At 44.5% G+C, this 22,170-nt stretch overlaps 1 protein-coding gene and 2 long non-coding RNA genes across 3 annotated transcripts in view; 2 read left to right on the top strand and 1 right to left on the bottom strand.

Moving 5' to 3' along the window:
- NPNT (nephronectin) overlaps positions 1-22,170 on the top strand; it is a 134,654-nt gene that overhangs the window by 23,623 nt on the left and 88,861 nt on the right. The gene's annotated exons all lie outside the window — the stretch shown is intronic.
- On the bottom strand, positions 1,885-3,845 carry LOC306802669. Its single transcript, XR_013774430.1, has 3 exons — positions 3,639-3,845; positions 2,807-2,889; positions 1,885-1,962 (listed from the first exon to the last, which is right to left on the bottom strand). It is a non-coding gene; the product is annotated as an uncharacterized lncRNA (long non-coding RNA).
- LOC306802668 lies at positions 15,214-16,985 on the top strand. Its single transcript, XR_013774429.1, has 4 exons — positions 15,214-15,378; positions 15,798-15,867; positions 16,365-16,465; positions 16,872-16,985. It is a non-coding gene; the product is annotated as an uncharacterized lncRNA (long non-coding RNA).

Below are 22,170 nucleotides of genomic sequence, written 5' to 3'. Positions count from 1 at the left end.
TTCACTGTGCATCACAGGTTAGTGATAGAAAAATGCCTGAAAATAGAACATCTCTTCTTCTGATTTAGTAACATACCAGCCCAAGAGCAAAATCATTTCAATTACTTTTTTATACCTCAGGTTCTTCAGTGTCTCTCAGTTGTTACCAAACGATACATTCCATTAAGATTTCAAGAATACAGGAGAAAAGCCATAAAGCTTGGCAGAAATCTGTTTCTACCATGTACCAGAAATTGGACTTGGAAGAGACACTTTATCAGTCACATACAATTCAATATCTTGTGACTCCTCTTCGTTCTCATTCGCAGGCACTTCATCTGTGTTCTCTGCTGCTCCGGAACCAAGTGGGTACGGCTGGCTCTCTTCCCCATCCTGCAATGGGGTAAAAATGGACACAGATTAGGAGGTGTCTGAATAACCCGGAACCACCTGCTCTCCTGTATCAGTTCCCTAAGTGGATTTGCCCTGGAGTATTTTCTTTCCCTCTTTCTCCCCAAAAAGGCCCAATGATTAATCTAAACACTTGGTGTTAGATGGAGAGCTGTTAAACAACAGAAACCACAACAGGACTTTGGAGCAAAAAATTCCAGTTAGCTGCTCTACTGGCACCAGGCACACAGGACTTGCAGTATGTGCAGTCTGTCACTCAAAACTAGAACTACAAGGAGCACACAGATGTGCCAGTGCCATCTGGCAAGGGCTTCTCCCTCTACAGACACCAGCAAGAAAGCACTTGGAGGGACGTGCAAGTTGCAGCTTCCAAGCAAGGGCTGTAGGTCCTCACCTCTGGGTTGTCATTGTTCCAATTTGGAGAATCACTGACAGTTTCTGTCCAGGCACTAGAGGAAGAAGAACCCGAAGAACATGCAGCTGTCCATTTCAGAGTGCACAGAGGGCTACCAAGACATAAAAATTGCAGAAATTGAAACAATCCTTTATTTTGATTTAGCAGTGTCCTAGCCCAGAAACACAGGCAGTGCAAGTGCTTTTATGTACTGCAAGCATTTCAGTGTATCGCAAGCCGTAATGTAAGAAACATTTAATAAAGACTTCCTGAATGGAGAAGACAGGTTTCTCCTGGATTTTGCTGGTTTAAGATAATTTTTTTTTCCCATTAGTTTCCTTCCAGACAGGCTACTACGGTTCAGATCAGATTCCATCACAGGGAATCAAGCAGTGTCCAACACTTTGGCAAAAAAATAAAAAGAATAAAACAGCCCAAACCATACCGTATCTACCATAAATGAGAAGTTACACTTTGGAGAGACACTGTATCTGTCACATACCTAGAGTTATCTATTGCTTCCTCTTCATTGTCACTCGCCCAGAGCTCAGCTGAATCCTCTGTGTCTCTGGAACCAAGTGGGTACAGCTGGCTCTGCTCCCTGTCCTGCACCTCTGAGTCCTCATCCTCGCTCACTGGAGGACTAGAAGGAACTGCTGGCCATGCACTAACAAAGAGCAGAACCAGAAGAGCATGCAGCCATTTAAACATGGAGCCAACAATTTCACTGGCAACAGAGAGTTACCAAGACTTAACACTTATTCTGGATCAGCAATATCCCAGCCTGGCACCCCAATTGTTCCCCGAGCTGCTCCGTACTGCAAGCATTAGAGCATAGGTAAAGCCATAATGTAATAACTATTCAATTAAGATGTCATAAAAAGAAAAGAAATGTTTCCTCTGAATTTTGTGATGTGTTTTTTAGATTCTTTTATTTACTACTCCGCCAGACAGGCCACTGTATTGCAAGACTAAAGTATTTGCAGAGTTAAGCAGAACCAAAAGCTTGACCAAAACCTTGCTACCACATATCTGAAATTAAGAGTTTTGATAGCCTTTTCCTTTCTCACAGACCCATGATTTTCTCTTGGTTCCTCTTCATCTGTCTTTCCCTGTTGCTCAGCTGAATTGTCTGCTGCTCTGGAAAGATGTGGCTGCTGCTGGCTCAGCTCCCTGTCCTGAAGTGGGGAAGAGATGGAGGCACTTAGGAACCACCTGAACACTGAACTTCCTGCCCCTCTGTTTCAGCTCCGAAAATGAATTTGGGCTTGAGCTGTTTCTTTCCCTCTTTCTCCCTCCAACTGACAAGCTCACCTGTGATAACCTGAACATTACTTATTATACAAACAGCTACTGAAGAAAAAACAATCTGTACCTAAACCTTCTCTTGTGTTTGGTGCAGGTGGAGCTGGGTTATACAAATGCTGTTGTCAAGTTGGAGGCCTTTGCTTTGTAAAGATTCAGGGGCAACCCCGTCAAGATGTAATTCTCATTCTATGTCTGCTGCATTTCTGGTTTGCACAGCAGCAGTGGCATCCCAAACTTAAGCAGATACACTGCACTGTGGAGCTAGATGAAAGCATATTCCTTCAAAATAGGAGGGGAAAATGAAAAAATCCCAAAGGGCACTCTTTCAAAGACTTCTTGGAATAAGAAATAGAATTCGAGTCTACTCCAGTCATCTGCAGGAGCATTTTACACCTCAGCGACAGGGGTACCTTAAAGTGATGCTGCAGATGAAACGCTTCTTACTTGGGAAGCCAAAGACTTCCTGTGCTCTCTTTTAAATCACTGGAGCAACAACCTCTTTTAGGTTGGTCACCCACTGCGTTCAAGGGATTCTCAGGCATGCTGATGTGTTCATGAGTGTGTTTGGGTTTGACTGGGAAATGTATCTAAAGTGGTAAATCAGAGCCATCTTTCTACCTTTGGGCAGGCAGGTCTGGGTACTCAGCAATATTCCAGAAGAAAGGCAAGAAAACTAATTTGAATGCAAAAAGAAGAGTGCCTTTCACTACTTACCACAGGAGACTCATCATCACTAAGAAGAAATCTGAATTCAGGGACAGAAGATTCACTTGTGTGATTTATGAATTGTCCAGCAGCTGAAGAAAGAGAAGGTTAGAATCAAGGGCACTGATTGCAGAGGAATGAAATGGGCTGCCACTGTGGAACAGCATTAGGTTGAATTCACTGTCTGCCCTGGGTCTCTCATTACTCAGGAAAGTGTCCAAAATTTCACCCAAGCTTTGCCCTCAACAGTCCACAGGGAGCACTGTCAGCCCTGTCCTCTGAAGAGGAAATACTAGAGGAAGAACAGCTGAGCTCCTCACAAGTTCTCTTGGAGTTTGATGAACAAGTTCAGATTATGGAAGATTCACACCAACAGGTGAATCATCTCACATAGGGGAATGATTAGCACACAGGAGAAGATAAACAACCAACAATAGAGGGGATCCTAATTTTACTCTACCATGCTGTACATGTTCCCCTGAAGGACAGGACACAGGTAATGACAAACTTTCCCTTATCTTTTTCCAGCTTGGGAGACCCCACACTCAGTTTGCAGTTCCACTATGACAGCTGCAGTGACTGCCAGCTCATCAGAACACACGTTCAGGTGATTGAGCAGCACTTGAGGACCTTTGCTACACAGCTCATCTCTCACAATGGGCCAATGTAGTGAGCTCAGTAACAAACCAAAACAGTTGTCAGAAGGCTTGTTGTTTCAGGATGCTGTACCAGGTGATTCCTCAAGCCCCAGGTTTCCCTTCCTCTCCAGTAAAGGGCATAGAAATTGGCAAAAGCACATGGCCAGCATATCCTCTCACTCCAGAACAGTTCCTGCTCTTACCAGACTCCAAAGCAGGTGTACCACTTTCCACAAGTTCTAGTGCTTCTGCCTGGGAAGTCCCACCTGTGCTGGAGGGCTGCAGCCTGCTCCGTTTCCGAGCTGGTCCGGACTCAGCTGCTCCTCCAGGGCGCTTTCGCTGACCCTGGGAGAGAACAAAGCCTTAGCATTTTCCCTGGCTCTGATATGAACACGGCCGTTGGTTATTACAATACCAATGACAGCACAGAAGGGTACAGAAAACATTCCTGCACAGGATGGAATGGGCATCAAATAGTGCTGTGAGCCGTTCCCACCTCAATACAGAAGCTCAAAGAAAGGACATCACCCCTGATTTCTGACAAGCTGCCTCACCAAGAAGGATCCTGTTCCAATGGCTCGAGCACAAGAAGACCACTTCCCAGTTCTATCAGATTGCTGCACACACTATAAGCTACTGCTAACAACCACAGAGATTCAAAATCTTCAGTATTCCAGAACATGAAGTTGCTTGAAGTTTTTAAAAGCTTCTGTGTTTCTATTTCCCTATGTTCCTATGCATTTGTTACAATTTCTTCAAATCCCTTCTGGAAGTACCTTGGAAAATGTTTTCAGAATCAGATTTGCATGGAGTAGCAAAGTACTTACTGAGCTCATGGTGTTTCGCGAGCAAAACCAACGGCAGAGTAAGCGGGGCAAACACCAACAAAGGAAGGCCAGGGATGTGATCAATCCCTTAGGTTCCTTTGGGTAGCCCACTGCAGATTTTTCAGAGACAGAGAAAACTGCTCTTCCAAATCTATCAGAAAAGTAGAGTGGAGATTATCTATTTAGAATGCCAATCTTCTTGAACACCTCCATGCCCCAGTGTCCCATTCCCAGGTCTCCAGCTGCTGTCTGAAGCTGGATGAGAAGTCTGTGGCTCTGGTACTTGAGCCCATGTGCAGCCCATCCTGCAGCCCAGCCCAGCCCCTCAGCAGCAGAAGCCTTTTCAAGACTTGTCTGCACTCACCTGCACACTCACACCAGAGTTTGGATCACAAATGACAGTAAATCCCTGTGTATTCCCACTTGGGGTGGAGAAGACGGATGCTCCACGTCTGCAGCGCAGCAGAGAATCCGTCAACTGGCTCGACTGACTCCGTGTCAACAGAACCTTGGGAGCAGGAATGACCCTGGCAACCGGTTCCAACATTCCATGCCCAGGCAATGGGTGTCGCTTTGCTCACCCATGGAGCTCCAGAATGCCATGGAGGCACCTCAACCATCGCCTGGTTCCGCTGCCACCCACTGGATCAGGGTGCCCAGGGCTCTGTCCAGCCTGGCCTGCAACATTCCAGGGACAGGCCATGCACAGCTTCTCTGGGCAGCCTGTTGCCACGTCTCAGCACCCTCACAGTTCATGCCAATGTTATAAACGAGGCCTGCGTCTTTTCACAAAGACCAACTCGTTTATTTGAAACAACAACCAAGAACGGGGACGCATGATAAGCCTGATTGCCATGCGGTAAACCAGAGAAATTGTAACCGAAAAACAGTGTAACATAACGTAACACCACGCATTCCCTCAGGCACCGAGCACCATCGTATTCGGGGCTCCGAGCCCTGAGCAGCCTTTTAATCCCCCTCCTCTCGGATTAGATCATCTCTCACTCTCCCTTGGGATTGGCTCTCCCTTCACTGGCTGTTCTGATAGGGTGGAGGCGCGTCCAGTCAGTGCTCAAGCTGGGCGCTCACCCGATAACGTCATTCTTCTAGAAGCTTCCAGCTGAAGCTGTCAGTTAACTGTCAGTCAGCCCTCCCCTTGCCAAAACCGCCCACACTGCAACGCCCACCCACTGACAGTGGGTCCTCACACGGCCATATCCCCGCCCATTGCAACTTCCCCAACGACTTTTAAACGGACAACTCATTAACAGCTGACAAATTATCAACTAACAAACCCCAGTCCCACCCTGGAACCCAAACTCATTCCTGACAATTCCCTCCTCTAAAACTTTGATCGGGCTTCAGCCCGCATCAACCTATCTAGTTTTATCCAGTTTTAAACAGTTTTAAGCCCTTTCTTCATTGATTTTGTCAATTCGTCAAAGTCTTTGGTATCTTTCGTAAGTTTCGCCAGCAACTTCTGGGCCTTTATTTTCCTCCTGTGTGTTTTCTTGCATTAATAAAATGGTTTTAGTCTTTTTGCCATTTAGTCCATTCTTGAGGCTTAATTCGAGGGAGTTCAGCACTGTTTTGGTGATTACTCGGGTGAGACAAGGTACCATGCAAGAAAGAGGGACAACACTGATTAAGGGCACCGCCTGCTGTCACAAGCACTATCTTCCACCACTAACCTTTTATAAACTCCTCCCACCAGTCCCACCAGTTTGTTTTCAATAAGGGGATCCAATTTTGGACGGGAACATGTGCTAATTTTCGAATGTTGGTCATTATATTTGTAATTATTTCACCATGGTGGTTGATCTCTACGCAGCATTCTGAAGAATTAAATTTTCCACAGACAGCTCCCTCTGCTGCTAATAAATAATCTAGGGCCAATCCATTTTGATAGATCATAGTTCTCATTTACCTGGCCTGCACATTAAGGAGGTCTATAGCGAAGGTGGGTTGGTTAGAAATGATTTCTAGTAAGGCTTGCAGGTGAATAATTCTATTTAACATGTAAATAGGTGTCCTATATCCCCATGATCCGTCCTGGGCCCAGGTGGCAGGGCCGTAAGTAGCTACAATTTTTTCCGGTGGCCATTCTTCCTCTCCCCATGTCTGTGTGCCCCCTATTTGTATTTCTCTCTTTTTTCTCATTAATTCATCGTATAGGGGCACTCCTAGATGTTGCCCTTCAGCCCAGGGGAGGAGAAAAAAGGAAGGTTGGATGATTCCCAAAGTGCAACTCCCTGCCCAGCCATTCAGAAGGACAACGTAAGCTGTTTTTCTGCATAGCCAGTAAAGGCCTTTTGGGGCTCTCCAATACTGAGGTTGTTTCTCCAATTTGAGACGGCTTTGTGTCCAGAATTTAGATATTTGGGGCACGTCTAGAAAAGGGTTTGGGTTCCAAGTAATAAGTTCATTTAGTTCTTTCAATATAGGCACATCCTGATTTTTGTGATTTGGACCAATACCAACTCGGGGGCCTAGGGATCCACCACTGGTGGGTGTTATTCAGCACGTAATACCTTTTGCAATTGATCTCACCTAGGAACAAGGTATAATCTGGACTTCTTCTCCAGATGCATTCTTTTCCGATTACTTCAGATCTTAGACTCCATACCTCTCCTTTGGCTCTGCCATCAGGTCCAGATTTTTCTTTGTCTAGTAACTTGAGTACATTCTGTGGACTTAGGGGGATCCCTTCCCATGGCCAGACTTCGGCCATCTGGGTGTCCCTGCAAATCCAACCATTGGACAGGTTGAATTAATGACTTATTTTTTGTGAAAGCTCTAAAACCAAATTTTTCCCACCCACCATTTGGATTTCGGGACCCCTTTTGATTACACCAATTACTTCCCTTTCTTTAATTAAATCTGGTTCATAAATCCTGTTGCTTGTTTTTTGTTCTTTTGGTCATTTTCTGAACAGATCCATTTTTCTTTCATAGGGCATTCCGCTAACAATTTTTCTTTAAAATTTCCTATATTTTCCACTAGCCAATAGGTTTTCCTGTCCTCAGTACAGGCTGTTAATAAAGAGAAGTTGATACAAGTAGGATTTGGGTTAGTGTGGATCCTGAGGACGGCTGTTGGAGTATCTCCTGCATATAAAGGATAATAGCATTTATCACACGGACTAGTTTTTCCTCCACCGATGTTCAAAAGCAGGAGGATTAACACCAGCGGGGGTCCGGTACCGGCCGCTCTCTCTCCCATATATCACTCGACAGAGGATCCGCGACTGGCCAGTGGATACGTTCCGGTCCGGTCTTGCCCCCCTTCCCTTCCAGTGATGGTCTTACCAGCTATTATCCATCTGCAGGAGTTTCTTTTCCCTCTTTGTACCAACTTACTCTTTCTTTCTTCTTTGGGGTCGAATCTCTAAAGGTGTAGGGGAATGCTCTACCTTCTTTCTTTGGACCTGTAATAAGAGATACCAAAGATTTAGTAAATACATATATATTACTCTTGAGTTTAAAATGTTTACATTTTAAAACTTTCTAAAGTTAAAACTTCTTTTAACATCTTAAAAACCCTTAATAAATACTTTTAACACTTTTAATAAATACCTTTTCAGTTATAACTTTTTCTAACACCATAAAACTTTTTGGAATTAAAGCTTTTTATAAAATTTCAATCTATTACATTTGATTTTTATATGCAGTCTGAGGATGTCTTTAAAGGTTTTTTCCTTAGTATTAATTTTGCGTCAGTCACTTTGGTGGTCATCCACGTGGCTGGAGCAGAAGATGACTCTAGGGGTGGAGGAACCAGACCCTTCCCCCTGGTTGTGTGTGCCCATCCTCGTTCTTGGGTCCTAACTGCAATTTCTGTTCTTAATAAGACTTGGAATGGACCTTCCCATGTGGGAACTGAGGGTTGTTCTTTCCGGGATTTGACTAATATCCAGTCTGCAGGCTGAAAGTTATGAATTTTAAAGTCAATAGGTGTGGTTTGAGGGAGATTGCCTTTTTGTCTTAACTCTTCTAAGGTACTTGTTATCGTTTGTACATACTTTTTCACACTTTGCTCTCCTTCTTCGTATGTTCCAGTGTTACGTGAGGTGGTTTAGAAAGGGTAAACCAAACATCATTTCATATGGGGAAATTCCCATATCTGCTCTTGGTTTTGTTCTTCCTCTCATTAGAGCCAAAGGAAGGCAATTAAGCCAATTCATTTTTGTTTCTTCTATTAATTTTGTAAGAGCTATTTTTAATGTTTGGTTCATTCGTTCGAGTCTTTCAGAGCTTTGTGGTCTCCAGGGGGTATGGAGCTTCCATACAATATCTAAAGCACTTGCTATCTGTTGCAAAATTTTTACTGTGAAATGTGGCCTTCCATCTGAGTCTATAGAACTCATTATTTCATATCTTGGTATAATTTGCTCTAATAGAATCTTACTGACCACTACTTCTGTTTCTTTAGTAGTTGGATATGCTTCAACCCAATGTGTTAAATTATCTACTTCTACTAGTAGAGATTTAAATCTTTCTACTTGGGGTAACTCTGTAAAGTCTATTTGTATATTTTGGAAGGGTCTCATTGCCAATTCTCATCCCTCTTGAGGTGGTCGTCGCATTATTTTCTTACTTATTCTTTGACAAATCATGCAGTCTCGTGTTATAGTTTTAGCAATTTCATATGCTCCAATATATGCATAGTTTCTCAGAAAATGATTATACAATTCTTGGGTTCCCTAGTATGTTGAGGCATGCAAGTTTTCTAGTATTTTCCTTGCTAATGCTTTAATACCTGTCTTCCATCGGACATTTTACATTCCCCCTTACTGGTTTTTAATACCACCCTGTTTCTGTAACTCTTCCTGTTCTTTTTCAGTGAATGTGGGAATCACTTCATTATTGTTGCCTCTGTCACTCCCTTCTTTTACTTCATTCAGTTGCAGTATCTCTTCTGAATCTTCAAAGGCTGCCTCTTTTGCAGTTCGATCTGCTGAGTTGTTTCCTTTTATTTCCAGCGTATCTCCTCTTTGATGTCCTCTTATATGCACAACTGCAATTTCTGTTGGTCCTTTTAATGCTTCTGACACTGCCTTTATAAGCCCTTCATGAATTAATGTTTTCCCCTTTGAATTGACAAACACCTTTTCGGCCTGAATTTTTCCAAAAGTGTGCACCACCCCATAAGCATATTTTGAATCTGTGCATATAGTTCCACTTTTCTGATTAAGCTTCTCCAGTCCTTTCAACATTGCATACATTTCACAACATTGAGCTGACCAATTGACGGGGAACTTTCCTTTTTCTATAACTGTCATTGTACATCCATTTCCTACAGCATATCCTGATGCTCGCTTTCCATGCTTAACTTGGGTTTCTTTACTCCTAGATCTATCATCCTTAAGCATGACCTGGGGTACAAGAGGCAATTGGGGAGTAGGGATTTGGGATAAAGGAGGAACTAGGGGATAGGAGGGAAGGGTTTGATGTATGGGAGGAGCAGGCTGAGGGGGCTGTGGGAGAGATGGAGCTGGAGGATCCGGTGTAGGGACACAGGAGGGTAGAGCTGGACTGCTGGAGGGATAGGAGAGGGAGGAGGTGGGAGGCATTCTAACAGGTGCCATCTCTTTTTGGATTCTGTATCTGTTTCTTTATCTTTTTCCTTTGTCATTTTATATATCTTAATATCTTGACACCAGATCTCTTCCTCCAGCCAACAGGCTGCATATTGTAACTCTTCTTCACTTTTAGCTTCTTTCAAATTTACATGCTTATTGAGAGCTACACATATCCATTTTTCTGGAGACCCCTACCAAGGCCAATATACGGGTCCTTCTTAGATAATTTCTTCTCGCCAAATTTCCATACAATAGTTTATAATTTTTATTTTATCGAATCTTTTTAATTCTTCACTTTTTTACCTATTTTCTAACCTAAGGGACTATTAGGGGGAATGTTCTTCAACAAGGTCTTCCCTTTCTTCTCCTTATTTGCCCTCCTGCTCATACATTGGCCCATAATTCTGGCCTTTGCTAAACTAGCTGCAAATAAAAAAAAAGGATACCCTAAAAGGAGGGACTGTAAACTAACAAATGAAACTTCACAACTAAGGGATGGGGACGACTGAGCGGGGGAAACTGGGGTAGGTACAAAGGCACTTAAATGCTTTTCTATGATGGGAAAATTTTAACCGTGTGAACTACAGATTTAACCACTAAATTTAACAATTTAAACTCTACAAGTCATGGGAACTTATTTTTAAACAATATGGCTCCTCTGTCTTGCTACTTCCAGGATATACAGGATGGTTCTCTCAATCGCGTGTTTGGAGAGCCTCACTCAGAATGGCGCCTCTTCCACTCACACCTACAACACAAAACGGCGCACTTCAACAACCTCACGACTACCCACAATGGCGAACATCTCCCCTCACACTCACAGCACAAAATGGCACACCTCAACTAACGACAGACACACTTAAATGTTGCACCACAATAACTCTTTTACCCAAACTTACAACTTCACTATGCCATAAACAAATAAATCTGCTTCCACAATTAAAAACTTCACTTAACTTAATGGCTCGTTTGGGGACTCTTGGCTGTCACCTGAAACAAAACCTCACCCTACTAAACTTCTCACTTTTGGAATTAAAAGACCACTTCAAAGCAACAGTTGACAAATTATCAACTAACAAACCCCAATCCCGCCCTGGAACACGAACTCACTCCTAACAACAACGTGCCATGGAATGTCCCCCTTGCAGTGCAGGCCCTTCCCTTGCCCATGGCTCCCTGCCCCCTGCAGGCACTGCAGGCCGCAATGAGGCCTCCCCGGAGCTGCTCCTCTCCAGGCTGGACAGCCCCGGCTCTCCCAGCCTGGCTGCACAGGACGGCTGCTCCAGGCCTCCACACATGCCCAGGGCTCCTGCGGCCCTGCTGCACAGGCACATCCCGCCTGTGCTGGGCACAGCTGGACACGGCTCTGCCCTGGGGCCTCAGGGGCAGAGCAGGGCAGGGCTGCACCTCCCGCCACCCTCAGCCCCAGCGCCTGAGCATCACTGCAGCCTCTGTGCCCACAGAAACCCCAACAAACCACACCAAACCACAGCAAACATACATTTACACCCTTCCTTCACCCTCCTCCTCCACGGTTCTCAGCCTGTTGCTGAGATGGGTGGCAATATGACCAAAGTAGACAAGAGCATTTATGGACAGTTTAAGTTTATTCTGCAGAAACATGGCAAAGATTTTTCCAAGAAGGAACTTAAGCTGCTTGTGAGGTGCATCTGTAAGAACTTCCCTGACACATCAGCTGATGATATGCGGGATATCAAGTTTTGGGACTCAGCGGGGACCAAGCTCTACACCTTTCAGTAAAAAGGGACCCCAGCACATCCTGCATGCTCCCTATTTTCCATCTTGTAAAACTCAAAACCCTGTACCAATAAATGTTTTGATGGACTCCTTAAAAATTAGGGAATCAAGGAGTGAGTATTTTCTAAAAGGAAAACTGGGTTAGTTATCTTCATCATTGTTGTCATTATAGTGTTAATTGTTCTATGTCTGTTAGGATGCTTTTACAAAGTTTTGTAAAACTCCTTCAGTTTTATTTTTATAGTTAAACAGAAAGGGGGAGATGTGGGAGTCAGCCTAACTGGTCTTCCAGGTCAGGCAACCATCATGGAAGAAGAATTAAATCCCAACCCTGAATCTTGGGAGGCATTTGTTTAAGTCGTGGTGATCCCAGAAAGAAGCTTCTGAAGAGTTATGGGATTGCCTATTTTATTACCTCATACATATTCCTAGCCCTCATTTCCCAGTTAATTATCCCTACTACCAGTTCCTAAAATGTTCTGCCTCCCTTGTATTCCTATTAGCCCTCAGTAAATGCAGTGTTCCACCCAGCCTACCCCATCAGACCCTGCCTTCCCTTACTCCACCTCTGCACCACTCTTCCCTATACCCATTCCACCCTAACCTCAACTACATCCCCACTCTTAGCCCATATTTTTACCACAGACCTCCCTTTGTCTTTGTCTTTGACCCCTGGCTCCTAAAGAGACCTTGTCCCCTTAGGTACTGTATTCATAATTTAGGCCTTGTCCCACATTAACTTTACTATTAAAGTGTTTCCTGTTACTAACTCATGGTTGTTGTACTGCTCTTCTTTTATTTTTCCAATATTGCCCTAATATCTGCACAAACCCTAAAAAAGTAATGTTGAAGTCAATAAGAGAGAAACAAAGCCAAACAAAGACCCTCGTTTCCTGAATGTCAATTCTGATTCTCCTGCTGTGTCACCTTTGGCAGTAGAGCAGGGCCTGAGGAGGTCAGAGCTGTCCCTGGGAGCAGAGCAAAACTCTCTGTTTCCTGTTGGGAAATGGTGACAGAGGAATAGCTGAACTCCTGAAAATGCCAAGACCTCAAAGACTTGAAATAAGGAGCTTCAGAGAACGAGGCTGACAGTGCTACCTGTGAACTGTTGAGAGCAAAGCTTGGCTGAAAATTTGGACACATTCCTGAAAAAAAGAGACCCGGGACACACAGTGAATCCAACCTCAGCGTGTTCCACAGTGGCAGCCCATTTCATACTTCTGCAATCTCTAGTCTTCACTCTGATGTTCTCTTTTTCAACTGGTGAAGAAGTCATAGATCTCACAGGCGAAGATGAAGTCGTAAATCTCACAGAAGACATCATCGATCTGACAGGTGAAGAAGAAGTTATAGATCTCACAGGCAAATCTTCTGAGCCTGAAGTCATCACTATCTGAGATGATGAATCAGTTGTGGTAAGTAGTGGAGGGCACACTCATCTCCTTTTTGTAGTCAAAATAGTTTCTCCTGTGCTCCTGGGTGTGTGGTCTGGTATCTAACTATCTCTCTGAGTATCACTTGTGGACAGTGGAAAAGTAACCTGAAAGAGCTTATTGCTTCAGTGATTTAAAATAAAAAGCAAGGGAGAGGACACGACGTCTTTGGCTTCCCAAATAAGAAATGTTTTTACTACAACATCAATTTAAGGTACCCCTGTCACTGAGGCACCAAGCACAACTGCAGTCGACTGGGGTACAAACTAGTAGTGTTTTATTACTCCAAGAAGTATTTAAAAATGTCCTTTTTTTTTTGCTTTTAATTTCCCTTGCTGTTTGAAAGAATAGTCCTTGATCCAGCCACAGTGTAGTTTATCCCAACAGTTTTGGGATGTCACTGCTGCTGTACAAAGCAGAATATCCAGCAGGTATAGCATAAAGGGTAAAAGATCCAGGCCCAAATGCAATTAGGAAACTGAAATGGGGGAGCAGGGAGTAGAATGTTCAGGGCTTCCTAAGCTCCTCCATTTCTACCCCATTTCAGGACAGCGAGCAGAGCCAGCAGCAGCCACTTCTTTCCATGGCATCAGAGAATTCAGCTGCGCCACTGGAAAGGGATGAAGACACAGGAGATGCTGATGAGTATGTGACAGATAAATTGACTCTCTGAAATTGAATTTCTGATACATATCAGAAAGAGTTTTTTGCCAAGCTTTTGGGTACTGCTTGATTCTGTGCCAAAACTTCAGAATTGGAATAGAGTGGCCTGACAGAAAGAGAAGCAATAAAAACAAAACAAAACAAAACAAAACAAAACAAAACAAAACAAAACAAATACAATCCTCTAGAAAAACGATTCCCCTCTTTGCAGGAAGCCATTACTGAAGGTTTTTTCAGTATGGCAAGAAACGCTTGCAGTGTTTAAAAGGTGTGTGAACAATTGTGTTGCTTGTCTGGGATGTTGCTAAATCAAAACAGGGGATATTTTAAACACCAACATATTCTTTGTTGGTAACCCTTGGTGTCCAGTGTGGACAATACATAGCTCCCTGTTTAAATGGCTGCATGTTCTTCTGCTTCTGCTCTCTCTAGTGGTTGGCTGCTTTATGATTTCCATCCTCCATATTGGTCAGATGAGGATTTACAGGTGAGAATGCCCTGGTTTTTTTCATTTCAGCTTTGCGGTAGGGAAATGGGCAGAGGGGAAGCTGCACAACTCAGTTGTCTTAGGTGGGTGTCACGGGAAGCTGGCTGGAAGCACAGCTCTTGCTGGGAAGCTCCAACCTCCACTTCCCTCCAAGTCCTTTCTTGGTGGTGTCTGTAGAGGGAGAAGCCCTTGCCAGGATGGCACTGGCAGATCTGTGTGTTCCTTGTAGTTCTAGCCTTGACTTACAGACTGCACATCCTCCAAGGCATCTGTGCCTGGTGCCAAGGGAGCAGTAAACCAGAATTCTTTACTCGCAATGCCTGTTCTGGTTTCCTTCCTTAGTCAACAGTTCCCCCAACATGAGGTGTTTACGGTTATCCTGCAGAAGTTGCTGGGTTTGAGCCTGACAAGGGAAAGGAGAGGTTCTAGCCCAAATCCATTCAGGAAACTGAAAGAGGCAAGTAGAACAGAGTTGCTTCAAGCAGTTCATAAGCTCTGTTCATTTTTACCCCACTGCAGGACAGGGAGCAGAACCAGCAGCACTCACATCTTTCCAGGGCAGCAGAGAATTCTGTTGGGCCCCTGGCAACTCCTGAAAATGAGGAAACAAGTGATAGTGATGGGTATGTGAGAGTAAAATGTATCTCTACATTCTCATTTCTGTTATATGGTAATGGTTTTTGCCAAGCTTCTGGGCTCTGCTGAAATCTCTGCAGAAACTTCAGACCTGCAATATAGTGGCCTGTCTGGCAGAGAAGTAAGTCAAAGAATCTAAAAAGCACATCACAGAATTCAGAGGAAACATTTCTTTTCTTTTTATGACATCCTAATTGAATAGTTATTACATCATGGCTTTACCTATGCTCTAATGCTTGCAGTACGGAGCAGCTCGGGGAACAATTGGGGTGTCAGGCTGGGATATTGCTGATCCAGAATAAGCGTTAAGTCTTGGTAACTCTCTGTTGCCAGTGAAATTGTTGGCTCCATGTTTAAATGGCTGCATGCTCTTCTGGTTCTGCTCTTTGTTAGTGCATGGCCAGCAGTTCCTTCTAGTCCTCCAGTGAGCGAGGATGAGGACTCAGAGGTGCAGGACAGGGAGCAGAGCCAGCTGTACCCACTTGGTTCCAGAGACACAGAGGATTCAGCTGAGCTCTGGGCGAGTGATAATGAAGAGGAAGCAATAGATAACTCTAGGTATGTGACAGATACAGTGTCTCTCCAAAGTGTAACTTCTCATATATTGTAGACACAGGGGTTGGTTTTGGTTTATTTTTCCCAATTTGTTGGATTCTTCTTGACTCCATGTGATGGAATCTGATTTGAAATATTGTGGAGAGCCTGGAAGGGAACTGATGGGGAAAAACAACCTTAAACCAGCAAAATCCAGGAGAAACCTGTCCTCTCCATTCAGGAAGACTTTATTGAATGTTTCTTACCTTACGGATTGAGATACATTGAAATGCTTGCAGTACATTAAAGCCCTTGCACTGCTTGTGTTTCTTGGCTGGTACCTTGCTAAATCAGAATGAGGGGTTGTTTCAATTTCTGCACTTTTTATGTCTTGGTGATCCTCTGTGCACTCTGAAATTGATGTCTGCATGTTCTTCTTTCAGTTCTATTAACTCTAGTGAATGGCCAGACCGTTTTGAGAATCCTCCAACGTGGCAGGACGATGTTACAGATGTGAGGATCATGTTCTTATCACTTGTTCTTGTCCTTTCTGCTTTGTGGGAGGGAAAGGGGCAGAGGGGGAGCTGCACAACTCAGTTGTCTTTGATGGGTGCCACAGGCAGCTGGCTGGAAGCACAGCCCATTGCTGGGAAGCTCCAACTTGCATGTTCCTCCAAGTCCTTTCTTGGTGGTGTCCGTAGAGGGAGAATCCCTTGCCAGGATGGCACTGGCACATCTGTGTGCTCCTTGTAGTTCCAGCATTGAGTGACAGGCTGCACAAACTCTAAGTGCTGTGTGCCTGGTGGCAAGAGAGCAGCAAAGCCTTTTGCTCCAGGTTCCTGTGGTTATGGTTTCTGTTTCTAAGCAGCTCTTATTCAATATGAAGTGTTTAGGCTAACAAGGGAAGGAAGAGGTTCTAGCCCAAATCCATGCAGGGAACACAAACAGGGAAGCAGGGTGGGGTAGCTTCAAGCGGATCCTAATCTGTGTCCATTTTTACCCTACTGCAGGACTGGGAAGAAAGCCAGCAATGGCCACTTCCTTCCAGATCATCAGAAAATTCCCCTGAGCTGCCGAGCAACCTTCTACAGGAGCCAAGAGACATTGAATTGTACGTGACATAGAAAGTGTCTCTCTAAAGTGTCATTTCTGATGTAAAGTAGACACGGATTTTTGCCAGTTTTTTTTTGGTACTACTTGATTCTGCTTAGAGAATTCTTACTTGAAACATAGTGACCTGTCTGGAAGGGAAGCAATGGTAAGAAAAACCTAAAAACATGTAAAATCCTGGGGCAATATTTTGTATTTCTCAGGAAGTTATTACTATTTTTCTTACTTTACTAATGCAAAGCTTGCAGTACTTAATAGCTCCTGCACTTCAATGTGTTTGTGAGCTGGAATGTTGCTAAATCAGAACTAGGGGTTATTACAATTTCTGCCATTTTTATGTCTTGGTCTAAGCCTCTATGCTCTGTGAAATTGATGGCTGCATGTTCTTCTGGTTCTTTTCCCACTAGTGAATGGCTGGGAGGTCTTGTTAGTCCTCCCAGCTGGGAGGATGAAAACGCCCAGGTGAGGATCCACATGTTTTTGTAATTCCAGATTTTTGGGAGGTAAAGGGACAGAAGGGGTTCTGCACACAATTCAGTTGCTTCAGGTGGATGCCACAGGCAGCTGGCTGGAAGCACAGCCCTTGCTGGGAATCTCCAACCTGCACATCCCTCCAAGTCCTCTCTTGGTGGTATCCGTAGAAGGAGAAGCCATTGCCGGGATGGTGCTGGCAGATCTGTGTATTCCTTGTAGATATAGCATTGACTGATAGAATTGTTTACTCCCAGTTTCTGCTGTGGTTTCCTTTCTTCAGAAGCTGTTCATCTAGCGTGAAGTGTTCTGTGTATCATGGCAGAATTTGCCACTTTGGTGGAGAACAAGGAAAAGAAAGAGCTCTAGGCCAATCTGAATTAGGGAACGGGGAGGAGGGATGAGGGTGTTCAGGTGGTTCCTAAGCTGCCTCTGTTTCTACCCTGTTCAATTCCATTTTGCTGCAGTAGTGGGAGCAGAATCAGCAGCACCCACTTGTTTGTTCTCTGGGCAGCAGCTCCCTGTGCTATTGCTTTGAATGTTCTTAACCAAACTTCGAGGGTGATACCCTACCCTTCCTCACCTGCTCTGCTTTAACTGCTCTCTGAGCTGAGGTTTGCATGCAGCACCAGGGGGGGCTCACCAAATCTAACTGTATCTTTTTTCTCTCCCTTCTCATGTGCACCAATGGAAGTTTCTTGAAGGTGAGTTGATGTTTTATAGTTGGGAAGGGACTTTTATCTAAAATGTAATAGTTATCTTTGTTGTTCTCTTCCAAGAATCTCTGGCAGCAGGGGTTGAAACTGCTTTTAGCAAACGGCAAAGGACAAGGCTGAAGCCTCTGGCCAGGGTCTTAGAAAAATGATCCAATGTGTGTGTGATGGCCTCTATCAGACACAGTGGAAAATCCCTGCAGTAAATGTGGTGCAATGAAAGTGGTGGCTGAATAGTTATGCAGAAGGGAACTTTAATTTGGTGACTCTTTCTATGTTTCAATTGATTAGTTACTGATTATTGTCACACGTGCACTAAGCAACTGGAGTTGCAGAGTCATTGTTGCCTGTGGTTTCTGAGAATTAAAATGCAGACATCATTTCTTCATCCCTTGGCTGTTACAGATTGGGCCTTTAAAAACTGATGTCCCTGGAACTTGGTCAAGATGTTGTCCACAAGAAGTGGATTTGTTACAAGGCTGCAGCCAGTCAATAATTGTACACTTGAGAGAGACACTGTCTGTTTACTTGCACGTTGTGCCTGTCTGGATGCTCAGTGGTATTTCACAAATCAGACACACTCACCATCAAAAATTCCATTATTTCTACAGTTTAGGGTGCAGCCTTATCCTTTGGGAAAGTAGGTTGTGAAAGCTTGTGTTGAACCCAGCTGAAGAGAGTCCATTACTGACCATTTTGAGAACTGATTTCAAGCGTAACTCCACGGAGAGAGAGAAATAGATCTAACTTCTGAAAATTAAATTCCAGTGCATGAAGAAGAAAGGAGAAATGCCAGAGTGAACAGCCACGACCAGCTGGATGGCTCTGGAAATGGAAGAGGAGCTCATGAAGAACCTGTAGCTGACTCATCCCCTGCAGAACAGGGAGCAGAGGAGGAGGACACTCAAAGCTCAGAGTATGTATGTAGGACTCATGCCCTACCAAACATGGGATTTTGCACCTTCTTTCCTTTTCTATGTAGGACTAAGCTATACAGCTCTACCTGGTTTATCTTTCAAGCCCTCCCTACTCAATTCCCTCCTTCTCCCATGTTGCATGATGATCAAAGGATACCACTTGCAGTTTGGGAGAAAAAGGCTGCCCAAGGCATGAATTTACAGCTCTGCACACAACCTTAGGGAATTAGTGTGGAGGTATGGGTAGGAAGGGGGATTGGACACAGGCCATAGCTCAGTATTGCACTTCCTGTAAGTGCAGCTGGATGCTGTGGTTACAAAGCTGTTACTCATGACCTCCTGGAAGTCAAAGTTTCCATACAGAAAGCTGCCACACTAGAGATTGCTGTGATTTCACACCCCAGAGCTGGGTGACTGAATGCACATTTCTACTCGTGAAAACCAGGACACTCTATTCCTCAGAGCAGGGCGACCCCAAATCCTCATTAAATGCAGCAAGCAGTGTGTTAAAAGACAGCAGGATCCTTTCAAGGAATTGTCAAAGGCTAGTCAGTGCAGTTGCATGATTATGTGAGATTTTGTGTATCAATAACCATTGAAGTGTGGTGATATTAACAGCTGCATGCTAACATATTTCTTGTTCTGTTCCCTCTAGTGCACAGCAAGGAGTTATTATTAGGTGTCCAATTTGCATGGATTTTTACTCGGAGGTAAGGTTCCTGTTTTCATCCTTTCTGCTTTGTGGGAGGAGCAGAATTCCAGAAGGGGGGCTGCACTAATCAGCTGGCTGATATGGGATGCTGTGGGCAGCTGGCTGGGAGCACAGCCCTTACTGTGAAGCTCCACAAGTCACTTCTTGGTGGTGAATGTAGAGGGAGAAGCCCTTGCCAAGATGGCACTGGCAGATCTGTGAGTCCCTCATTATTCTAATTGATTTCAGATGCTCTAAAGTCTCCTTTGCCTGGTGCCAATGGAACAGCAAACTCCAATTCTTTCTCCGAATACATGTTGTAGTTTTCTTTCTTCCAGATTGTGCAACATGGACGACAGCTTGTGGCAACCATGTGTGGCCACGTCTTCTGCAGCCGGTGCCTCCCTGTTGCCCTGGAGACTGCTCACACGTGCCCAACCTGCAGGGTGCACCTCAGTCCACAAAGATACCATCCCATTTATTTATGAGCAGTTCTCACAACAGAGACAAATCTATCTTGGGCAACGATCCAACAGACCGATGCAGAGACTTGTTTCTTCATGTACATAGTTTTATTGTATATACTTTTGTTTTTACTGAATTCAGTTAGAAATACAGTTTTCATTTATTTAATGCTACTCTGTCTGCTCCTCTGGGCTGGACTCTGAGATGTTGTTGAACAGGTGGAGATAAGGCTCTTGGTTTGAGCAGTCAGTTCGTTCTTTTCATCACACTGGAGTCATTGATTTGGGAGAAATGTGCTAAAGCCATGAGCGTTGCATTTCTTGTGGCCAGTGTGTGTTGTATAGGGAAAAAGGAACAGGCCCTGCTTGGGGTGTGAGATGTTGTGGTGTGAGGTGGTGGTGAGGTGCCAAAACCCTCCAAAAAGTGTCTCCAGTGAAGGAGGAAAGTCACTTCAGTGGCACAGGGGGGTTCACTGGGAAAAGCAAACCCCCACACTGCAGATAATCCAGGCAACAAATGTTGGAAGGAGAAGCAAGAAGACTCTTTGTATGGGGTTCCACAGGGCAGGTTTATTCCAAGCACCAGTGAAGGGTCCAGAGGTAAAGACAAGGAAAACTGGAGTGTCGAGGTTCAGATACAGGCAAGAAAGGGGATGGAGCAGAGCATCAGGGCCGATGGACTGACATGTCAGGGGTGGGACAGTGGCAGGGAAAAGGGGGACAACCAATAGCATAAAATGGGCAAGGGCTCTTTAGCAGAATGGGGCCAATGGTTGACCAGGGAAAAGAGAACATTTTAGGGAACATACATATAAGGGGTAAAAGGGGTGGAGAGGCCAAAGGCCAAGAAGGAAAACAGAATTCTGGTACATTAAAATAAAACTACAGAGGGCTGTGGGGTGCAAGTAGTTCTTTTTAATGTCCTTGACGTTCCTCCAAAAGGTTTTAGGGTTTCTTTCTCCCGAGTATGAAGATTTCTGCCCCTCAGGCATGCTCCAGGGCTTCCACAACTACATTTTTTTTATTAAAAAGGCTTTTCTTACAGATGTTTGCAAACAATTATTTTAAGAAGGAATGATGAGCAAAACAATAAAAATGATAAAGAGAATAATAAAATGTCCTTGATAAAAGAAGTTGCCCATCCCTTCAGTTCCCATCCTCAAAGCAGTCCTTCTAGCCAGTCCTTGCCCTTCTGCATTTTGATGTCCTTTAAGAGCTGGATGCTCCTGTGGATGGATTCACTGCTGGATGTTAGATTGAGGCAGCACAGCCCCTCCAGCTTCTGGCAGCCATGACCATGGGCACGGAGCAGGAGTCGACGGCCGCTCGGTTTTGTAGCATCGCGTGCCTGGTGGTTTCTTTGTCCTGCAGCAGACGGCTGAGGGCTTCAGAGGTGCACTGGCCTGCTTACCAAGCCAGCACCCCAGGTCAGTGAGCTCACCCAGGGACTTTGCTGCGGCTGCTCAGGGCAAAAATAGGGAAACCGCGACCTTCTATCCTTTGTTACAGTTACTGATTTTGGAGTTACAATTTCCATCTAATTCAATGTAAGATATTTTTTGACGAGCCAATTGGGTTTTTCTTCGCCAATCTCGAATTAGACAAGTGTTAAGGGTGGAAGTGGTAAGCTGGCCAAGGGTGCAGGGATCTCCCTGGAGGCAAGAAGGGATCCCAGCCCAGGCCCAATCCCCACAGATAAGAAACATACCCCGGAGGAGCACTCTAGGGATGACTGTGGACAAAGAGATAGTGTCACTGGTGCAATTGCACTAATTGATAGAATAAGCTTTTCTGATCAGAGTTGTATCGTGCCTAAAAAGGGAACGGGGTTGATTGAAATGTGGCACAGGCTGAAAATGGTTGCCTATTATAGAACCAAATACAGAAAGTGGCCTGGGACGACCTCAATACATCCAATTCTTGGGGATCCTGTGCAGTAAAATCTTTGTTCACTCGTGCTAGGTGTCAACGGGGTTGGGTTTCTTACCTATTATGGGATAGTCTCTTGCCATCAGCAGAATTCCCACCAGGCACATAGACAGAAGCTCACTGTTGCCTCTCATGGCCAGGCATAGATTCTCTTGCTGCAGAGATTTTGCCTGGGTGATTCAAGCATTTTGTCAGGGCTGAGGGATGACAAATCCAAATGCCGTTGGTAGGGCCAGGAGCATCCAAAGTCAAGCAGCGCCAGTGAGAGGTAGCAGCATCATTATCTGCACTGTGGTAGTTATTGTAGATGGGTTGCACTGTTGGGATTAAAAGCACACTTTAAAGCCAGATAGTAGGAAGAAGTGATCTGCAACTGTAACGTAAAGGGTACAGGGATGGGGTAAGAAACATTGTTATTAGGAAGAAAAGTTAACAGGGAAGGTGTGTAACTATGGGAAACAGGGTGAAGGAAAAGGCAGTGCAGGGCAGATGCATAAAGAAAGGGATAATTCTTGTGGGAA

Source organism: Erithacus rubecula (genome assembly GCF_903797595.1).
Source record: "Erithacus rubecula genome assembly, chromosome: 5".
NCBI lineage: Eukaryota > Metazoa > Chordata > Aves > Passeriformes > Muscicapidae > Erithacus > Erithacus rubecula.
The sequence above is the reverse complement of the archived record's forward strand: the minus strand, read 5'-3'. Positions and strand labels throughout refer to the sequence as shown.